Source organism: Coenobita brevimanus, chromosome 24, assembly GCF_032717465.1.
Source record: "Coenobita brevimanus isolate Jiangsu-jjx chromosome 24, ASM3271746v2, whole genome shotgun sequence".
In the NCBI taxonomy this organism is placed as follows: domain Eukaryota; kingdom Metazoa; phylum Arthropoda; class Malacostraca; order Decapoda; family Coenobitidae; genus Coenobita; species Coenobita brevimanus.
In genome coordinates, this window is record NC_136977.1 from 50,622,764 (window position 1) to 50,631,956 (window position 9,193).

Genomic DNA, 9,193 nt, shown 5'->3' on the forward strand with positions numbered 1-9,193 from the left:
GGGAACACCAGATGCTGTTGGCATAACGTTCTCCCTACGTGTCAAGTGGGGTTGGTGGAGGATTAGTGCCCCTCCATGTAAAACAATTAACTCTAAGCCCTTGGCCACCACGTTTGGGATACATGGCGTCTGGCAATGAAAAAAATGAACCTCTTAAATCCGGTTGACGTCATTGTTTTAGTTTATCATTCCTGCTTTTCGACAATTTTAGGGGAAACTTTACGATTGGAAGGATGTTAGAAATAGCCTTCAGTAACTTCATTACAAACAGTCTACTCAAAATTAATTAAAATGGTCACAGAGCAGCAAAACTTAAACACAAAATACGTCTCCGGATTCGTGGGATCGAGGTGTAACATGTCCATAAATCGCAGACAAATATGCGTTGCGAAATCTTTTAAGCTATCGAATGTACGGTACACAGAGCAAGAGGCCAAGGTCGCACTCTGGCCGTATTAAGTAGTACGTCACGGTGGGTTTTCATTTACTTTCATTTTTCCCTCTTCCTGTTCGTGCTCATTTTTTCCTCTTCCTGTTCGTGCTCATTTTTTCCTCTTCCTGTCCGTGCTCTCTCGCGTATCTATGTATTTTTCTGTAATTTACTCTCCCCCCCAAAAAAAAAAAAAAAAAAAAAATTACGAGGTCTGTAAGTTCTATTTTGGGGTATTCAGGTTTAACAGCCCTTCTTGCAAAATGACATCCAAAAATAAGTCGCTAGGAATGAGGTGCCAGGGAGCCTCCTCAAGCAACGAGAATACGAGCCTAAGTAAACCCATTTGATTTTCCTAGCGTGCATACCGCCAGAGAGATGTCCTCGTATGGGCAAAGAAGCACCCCAACCACAGGGAGAGAAATTCGGCCCAAGACATACACCCACTCAGCGCAATGAACACTTAAAACAGTCAATGCCTAAAAAGTATACATAATTGATTTTGAGCAAGATGGCTGAGATGATGGATGAGTTTGGTAATGGTCGACCCTTATCTTAACCCGCGGGAAAGTGCTACCGGTGTAACTTGCAATACTTTGGTGATAGAAACTCCGTGCACAAACAGCTAGATAAGGAGTTTATTACAAGCTCACAGTAAAATAGTCTGCCCGTCTTGGCTGCCTACTATCAACTGATGCAATAACGCCGTCTTCCCGGGCTTGAGGTCCTGGGAATGCGTGCTGACCTAGCAAGTTTAGTGGGGGCATGTATGCATTGAGGGGGGACATACATACATCGTGGGTAGACATATTGTGGAGGGGGTACACCGGATTCTCTCTCTCTCTCTCTCTCTTGTAAAGGGACAGAAGCGAAAAAAAAAAAGTGGGTGATTATTACTTAGGCAAAAACATAAATGTCTGAAGTTTAATTGTTACTAATATAACAGGAGTAAATGTACGTGAGTGATTATAACTTAAGGTAACAGAGTGCACATTCCCATATTCAATCATTTTTACTTACCCGTATTATTTTTTTTTTTTAAGAAGAGGGAGTGAATGGAGGTGATTACTTCTTAGTCTTTTTTTTTATACGAAGAATGGACTAAAAAAAACATTGAAATCTTAATACATGCGCTCAACAATGAATAACTATTTTCTTCTTTATTTTGGTTTTCTTTTTCAGCGATGACAGTAGCGATCAAAGGTAGCTGATCAAGACAACGCAGGGTTCGAAAAAATTTATTATCGATAACGTGGGAAAAATAAAGGAAACAATAATGAAGAAACCTCCCACGTCCCCACTACCGTCCTCCAATCTTACAAAAATATTAGTATGAAGATTTTAACAGTGCTAAAATTTTGTGGGGCGCAACTCTCCATGTGGAGAGGATGGAGGGTGAAAGACTGACAAAGAGAGTGTATGTGAGTGAGGTGGAGGGTGGAAGAGGGAGGGGGAGACCGAGGATGAGATGGAGGGATGGGGTGGAGAGGTATATGAGAGAGGGGGGGGTGAGTTGGGAGCAGGGCAGTGAAATGGCGGGGGACAGGGCGACTTGGAGGCGATTTGTTTGTGGCCACCCCAAACGGGATTGAGGCGTCAGGCAATAGATAGATAGATAGATAGAACTCTGAGATAAGACTCTGCGAATTAGTTTTTCTTTCTTCGGCGAAAGGAGTGAACGGGGTGGTGAGTGATGAATATTTAAAGTCCCAAGAAGTACTACATACCTATATCTACTTATTTGTGTGTGTGTGTGTGTGTGTGTGTGTGTGTGTGTGTGTGTGTGTGTGTGTGTGTGTGTGTGTGTGTGTGTGTGTGTGCTTTCGTCAATATTTTGATTACCTTTTGGGGGAGATAAATGAATGAAGGCCAGCATTAATTGGCTCTTAAAGAATACTTAGCTAACAAATAAATGAACAAAGGTGTGGTTAGTACTCAGGCCCTAAGAAGATGGTGTTTTCATCCCCCTCTTGTTTAAAAGAAAATAGCAGTGGACAGACAGGTTAGAAATAAACAAATAGGTACAGTTATCTTGTTTTGCTGCAAAAGAAATGAGTGAAAGGGGAAGTGGAACTTAAATATATGGGTTCCACGTTTAATGAATACCTGCCATTTTTTCTATGCCTTTTCATTACGAAGAGAGGAATGAAAGGGAGCGACTATAATTCTTTTTTTTAATTTTTTTAGCGCTCGTGGAGTGAACAAAAGAACTAAGGTAAATACAAATGTTATAGGTTTAATATATAGTTGACATTTATTGTAGACCATTATTTCGAAGGGGGGAGTGGAGAGAGAGAGAGAGAGAGAGAGAGAGAGAGATTAGTATTACACAGATCCCACGATTAAAATTCACCAGCATTTTTTTTTGTTCCACCTCGTCTTTTATTACCAGGATGGGAGTGAACGGGGGCTGGTGGTCAGTACTCACCTCGCCAAGAACAAAGCAGCCACTGACCATCCTACAGGAGAAAATAACCATCTGAAGGGGAAGTATTTTACCGCTAGGCCGATGCTGATGTCATCCAGTAATTGTATGGGCCTTGGTCTCTCTCTCCTCCTCCTCCCCTCTCCTGCCCCCCGCTCTCTTTTTCCTCTCCCCTCCCCTCTCCTGTCCCCCGCTCTCTTCTTCCCCTCCCCTCCCCTCTCCTGCTCCCCGTTCCCTTCCTCCCCTGCCCTCTCCCCCCCATCCTCCTTCAAGGCAGCCTGCCCTTGGAATTAGTGTGAGTTATAACTGTGGCCGGAGGTGATGTGGGGTGATGTAAGTATGTGTATGGCTGTGGTAATATGTGTAGGGATGTGCAGGGATGTGTAGGGATGTGCAGGGATGTGTAGAGAGAATGTACGGTTGTAGCAAGAGACTGTAGGAATGTTGAAAGATGTGCAGATGTGTGGAAGGGTGTACAGGGATGTGCAGAATGACTGTGGATGTATACAGACTGTACGAGTGTTAAGTGAGTGTACAATGTGTGGAAGGATGCGTGATGTATGGAGGGGTGTGCAGATGTGTAATGGTGTGTAGCTCTGTGTGTGGGGGGGGAACGTAGTGATGTAGATGGGTGTGCAGAGGTGTGGAAGGGTGTAGGGCGTGTTTGTGTGTGTGCTGGATATTGTGCACATTGGTAGGGGTGAGCTGGGGACTGTAAGGACTGGCAGGGGTGAGTATGTAGACTATAATGGTACAAAGGATTGTGTAGGGGGGACTGTACGGGTGTGTCAGGAAACTAGAGACAGGAGGCTTGTAGGGGACTGAAGGGGGAATGCAGTGGTGTGTTGGGAATGTGTAAGGGTGTGAAGTGGTTGTTTTTGTACCTGGAAAACCACTTAATCTGCTCTTATCGATTTAATGGGAGCTAACAACAGGTACCAAAACACTCAAGAAACTGTGTTGATGTGTATATGACTTCTGAACCCTCCTACGTTACCAATATGTACTGAGGAAGAACAGGTGATGCAAACCGTGTAATGTATAGGTAGATCAATCGTGCATGCCTTTTTGTAATGTGTTTCCGAGTAGAATGAGTGGAAATTTTGCTCTGAGGACGTACATAATGTATATTTTTTAAACTGTATGGTTCTTAATGCACGTTGGACAGTTTTTATTTGCCTGGATGAGACGCGGATGCTGGAGACTTGTGTACTGATGAGAGAAATTGTGTTCCATTTATATCTACTTGGCCACTGACTCACAATACTCGTTTCTTTGCATAAGTGATATATATGTGTTCTCTGTGCGCATCCAGGTGATGATACGGGATGCTTTATAACCTATTGTGTGGAGGGAGTTGCGATTTGTGTCTGATTAATTGGGTGTCCATGAGGGGTTGGCGTGTTCTATTACTGATCCAATGTACTGTTTGCATACACGAATAGGTGGTCTCTTGTCATGTCCGAAGTTAATGTTTGTATGTGTATGAAGAGTATCAAGTCGAAGTACTCCCATTATTTTTCACGTGAACCTGACATTAAGTTTAGCTGATGTGTTGCATATCACTACTGGAATTTTTTTCGAGTGTATGTGCAGGACTGACGAGATCTATGATGCTACGTGGCGTGTTGTAATTAGCACTTGCGAATTCGTGATACTTAATTCTTTTTCCTTTTTCACACTACTCCTTCATATAATTTTTGTCATCCTCGAGTGGTTAAAATCGACATATTTTCAGCTGTAACTTACAAAAGAATATTCAGGAGTATTAAATGAAATAAATCGCTGAATGACTGGTGTTACGAAATATCTTAAGTTACTGAATATTCGTCCCAAGTCAAGTGTTATTTGGTGCTATTTTGGCGGGCAGGTGAGAAGAATAAGTGCTATTTTTAGTGAGGACTCTCTCTCTCTCTCTCTCTCTCTCTCTCTCTCTGTGTAACTCCATCCCATCCCTAAGTTTAAACATACCTTTTCAACAGAGAGAGGTTGATAAACCAAGCAAGCAAAATTCATAACCTCCTTTCACGTTTAATAGCGGTGTGTAATGGAGAGGCTTGATGAGATATGAGGGGTTGGTGGTGGGGATGTGCTGGTGATGTGCAGAGTCATCAAGTGGAGTGTATTTCTCTCTCTCTCTCTCTCATAATCCCACCATCCATCCTCCTCCATCACCATAACTCAAGCTTCCAATTCGTGATGGGAAGGCAGTGCTCATCTTGACACACCTACTGTACCCTCTTGCATACCTTGCTTCACAATATACTAGAGTAAAAACACATCCTCCTCTTTTTCCTCCTATTTCTTCTCCTCCTCCTCTTTCTCTGCTTCCTCCTCCTCCTCTCTCTCATCACCAACATCATCATCATCATCTCACCCCTATTTCTGACCAATGCAAGGATAAATTATTGTTTTCTGAGTCTGTATTCCCAGACTTTTTGTGCGTTTTCAGTTTTAGAGCTAACATCTATATCTATCTATCAATCTATCTATCATCCCTCTACCTATCTGTCTACCACCTCTTTATCTCTCTATCTATCTATCTTTGGAATATTGTTTTGATAAAGGTGAAAATATTAAGCAAAAACACTGGTAAAACACCCCACTGTAAACCCAAAATTTACCCTCAGTTTCAGACATCATCTTTATAAAACTTCGTATATTACCATCTTGACTGCTTAGCAAAAGTGAACATGAAAAAGCAAATACAGTACAGATTAACGCAAGAAGACAGTATCTCTTTTATAAGGTCAAATTTTTTTATTATATTCGTCTTGTTTTTAAATTTCGAGCTAATAAATCTACTTTAACTGTTTGTTCTTATGACCTAGCATTAGACTGGGTAAAGGTCAACACACAGCATAAAAAGAACAAAAAAAACTCATGTAACAGTTTATGAAAATAGTCTACAATATTTCTTCATTTTCAGTACTTGAGCTAATACATCTTGTTTTATTTTTTGTTATGGCATAGTTTTTGGTAAAAATTAATATTACAAAAAAAGAAAAATAACGAAAAAGAATCAAGGAAAAAAACAAAGAAAATCATGTGGAGATAGCAAGCATAGTATATAAAACACCTGATCAGAAAAAGAAAGGCATTTACCATCTGTTGGGGTAAATATACAAAATAAAAACACGTCATTGCAATACGTAAATAAATCTTTCATATGGGCTAAATTTGACCAGATTTATGGCTACACTTTCTTCTCTTACGTTTCCTTTGATTTTTTTTTTTTTTGTGTGTGTGTGTGGGTAAAGGTGAACCCACTAATTAAAAAAATATAAATATACTGTATATACCAGTTCAATAAATCAGTGTACTCTAAAAATGCTTCCATAAATTTTTGGATATGCAACTAATATATCTCCTTCCATTTTTTATAGAGCTTCTCCTTGGGGCACTATGATTATATTAAATTAGATCACATTAACAGCAATAAATCAATGTACTTTAAATTCTGTTTCCTTGCTAATACATATTCTTTAAGATCAAATATTCATTCCTAGTAAGGATCAATACACTGAACAAGAAAAAAAAAAACATTACCTGAAGAATAAATAAAATACTCTGAATTTTCTCCTCACAATATCAGACACCATATAGAGCAAATTCACTTTTTTTTTTTTTTTTCGTATAAGTAATGGTGAAGCTAAACAAAAAACACTGCAATGAAATAAGCCAGTGTTGCTTTTGCGACGGCAGAATTCTGATTTTTTTTTTTTTTTTTTGCATTTCTAGCCCATATATCTCCATTAAGTGTGTGTTTTTATTTTCATTCCCCCCCCCCCTCTCTCTCTCTCTCTCTCTCTGTTTGGACGTGGGTGAAACTTAAAACTGATAATAACAAGGGTGCAAGAAATGAAACCCATTGATTTATACGCCATATGTTCCACACGAGTAGGCCAGCTTAGTAACTTTTTCTACTGTATTCTCCTCTGCATCGTCTTTAATACCGTCTTCTATATTCGCAACACGGGTGCTGGCGAGAGAGCCGGTGTGTTCTTGTAATACCGAATCATATTATCTTGGGTTTACTAGGTTCACCAACACCTCATCACTACCGGTTTATTGTTGCATCCGGCAGGTTATTATTCCCTAGTATGAGAACACACAATATGAAGCAAAAAGTTTAATGGTAGCTGTTTCGCCAACACCTATCGCCTCTCTCTGTAGGTCAAGTGGAGATACAGACACACAAGTTAATCTACAACGGAAGTTAACATCTGAGGGAGGGGGGGGTTCTTCATTGAGGGGAAACCAGAGACTCCTAGGGTGAATTAAACGGATAAAGATAAAATGGCCAAAGTAACCTTAAATGGCTAAAGTAACCTTTACGATGAGTTATCGGCTAAAGTTTTTTTTTTTTTAATATGCATTTTATAAAGTCAGATTTCTGTACTACAGACAATTAGCGTGCTACTAAGAAGTAAAAAAATCTCTCTCTCTCTCTCAAAAAAAAAAAAATCTCCATAATACCGCTAGGTTTCTTGCTGTTAAACATTAAAATGTACCGCTAAAGGGGGGAAATAACAATAAAATCTAGTTTAAAATAACTTCCGAAAGGGAGGGGAATCCCTCTTTTACAAGTTGGGGTGAGATCATCAAAGATTTTCTGACCAATGTGGAGAGTGGCCAAGAAACATATTCTGACCTACAACACAGCCTACCCTCTTTGTGGTTAAGCTTGTTACTCTGTCTCTAAGCTAAGTGTTCAGTTATATCCCCCAACTATAGCTGTAGTGTAGAGGGTGACAAATATACACCACCGAAGCTGTTTGGAATGATTTATTACCGTGAAACTGGGTGTTCTCCTCTCGCATCGATGATCGCGTTATTGTCCTTCGTCACTTTTTGCAATATTTAACCTATAAATACTACGTTGACATTTATACTCTTCAAGAACATCCGGTGCAAGATAATATTATACGCAAAGTCAGTCGCAACGAAATAAGTGCCTGGTAACCTCCTAAACTCAAGAGAATACGTCCCATCCTCACAAACTTCTTCCCGCCTCCTTGACATGCCGATCAGGAAGCAATTTAAGAACATAAGAACATAAGAAGAGAGGATAACTGCAGTAGGCCGGTTGGCCCATGCTAGGCAGCTCCTAGAAGAGTAACTGAACTACTAGAATGAAATAAGGATAGCAAAGAAGAAGGCTCTCCCCCGCCCTCCAAACCCTCCAGCCGAAGCCGGCAGGAAAAAGTCAGAAAGAACACCACGCCGTATAGAAAAACTGGCGTGGACATTTTACAGGAAAGTGTGAAAGGAGAATAGAGACTATCATAGTGTAACCTGAAAAGAAAAAATTTTTGAATTAGTATTGGTTATAAGATTTTCTTTATTCTATATCCACCCCTTATTTGTCATATGCTTATCTAGCCTATGCTTGAAACTCTCAATGGAAGAGGCAGCAACTACACTACTAGGTAGCTTATTCCATTCGTCTACTACTCTATTACCAAACCAATTTCTACCGATTTCCTTACTGAAACGGAATTTTTCTAGTTTGAAACCATTATTTCTAGTTCTATCCTGTATGCTCACTTTAAGTACCTTGCTAATATCTCCCTTATTTATACCATTCATCCACTTAAACACCTCAATTAAGTCTCCCCTTACTCTACGCCTCTCTAGCGAATGCAGACTTAGTCTTTTCAGTCTGTCTTCATATGACAGGTTCCAGATGTCATGTATCATTTTAGTCATTCTTCTCTGTACATTTTCTAACGAATTAATATCCATTCTATAGTAAGGACACCAGAATTGTACTGCGTAGTCTAAATGTGGCCTTACTAATGCTAGATAAAGTTTTAGTATTACTTTAGATGATCTATTGCTCACGCTTCTCGAAGACATGGAAACTCTCTCTCTGGGATGCTTTTCTTTTCTTTTTTTCTTTATTTTTTTTTTAGGGGGCCGTATACTTATGGGCTTAGAATACTACCTAGCTCCTTTTTTTTATCAGTTTACTGTTTACCTCTATCGGTCTGGTTTTCTCATGCATTTTATTCACTCACACTATGTAAAATAAATACATAAATAAATAGGTGAATAAATACATGCTAGATGGCAATTACCCTTTAGCAATGAAATTTTAACCTGGTATTTCCTTACAGCAAATATCATACGGGCAGGGAAATTCGGGGCAGCTAAACACCGATGTCGATGAACATTTTGATCATGAAATAAGAACATCGTATATCCTTCTATTGGCAAACAGCTTCATTCAGTTCACATAAAAATACCAATGCCAAAGGGTTAAAAAGACAAGTGACTGGAATATCAAAGCAACCAGCTCAGCCCTTCTCTTTTCCATCCTTTCTTTTACACAT

General features: G+C 39.7%; 1 non-coding gene across 1 annotated transcript in view; it reads left to right on the top strand.

The window, feature by feature from the left end:
• LOC145393610 (5S ribosomal RNA) overlaps nucleotides 1-23 on the top strand; it is a 119-nt gene extending 96 nt beyond the window's left edge. Inside the window, exon 1 of the ribosomal RNA XR_013896208.1 lies at nucleotides 1-23. This exon is cut by the window's left edge and continues 96 nt beyond it. This is a non-coding gene — a ribosomal RNA (5S ribosomal RNA).
• The last annotated feature ends 9,170 nt before the right edge of the window (nucleotides 24-9,193 follow it).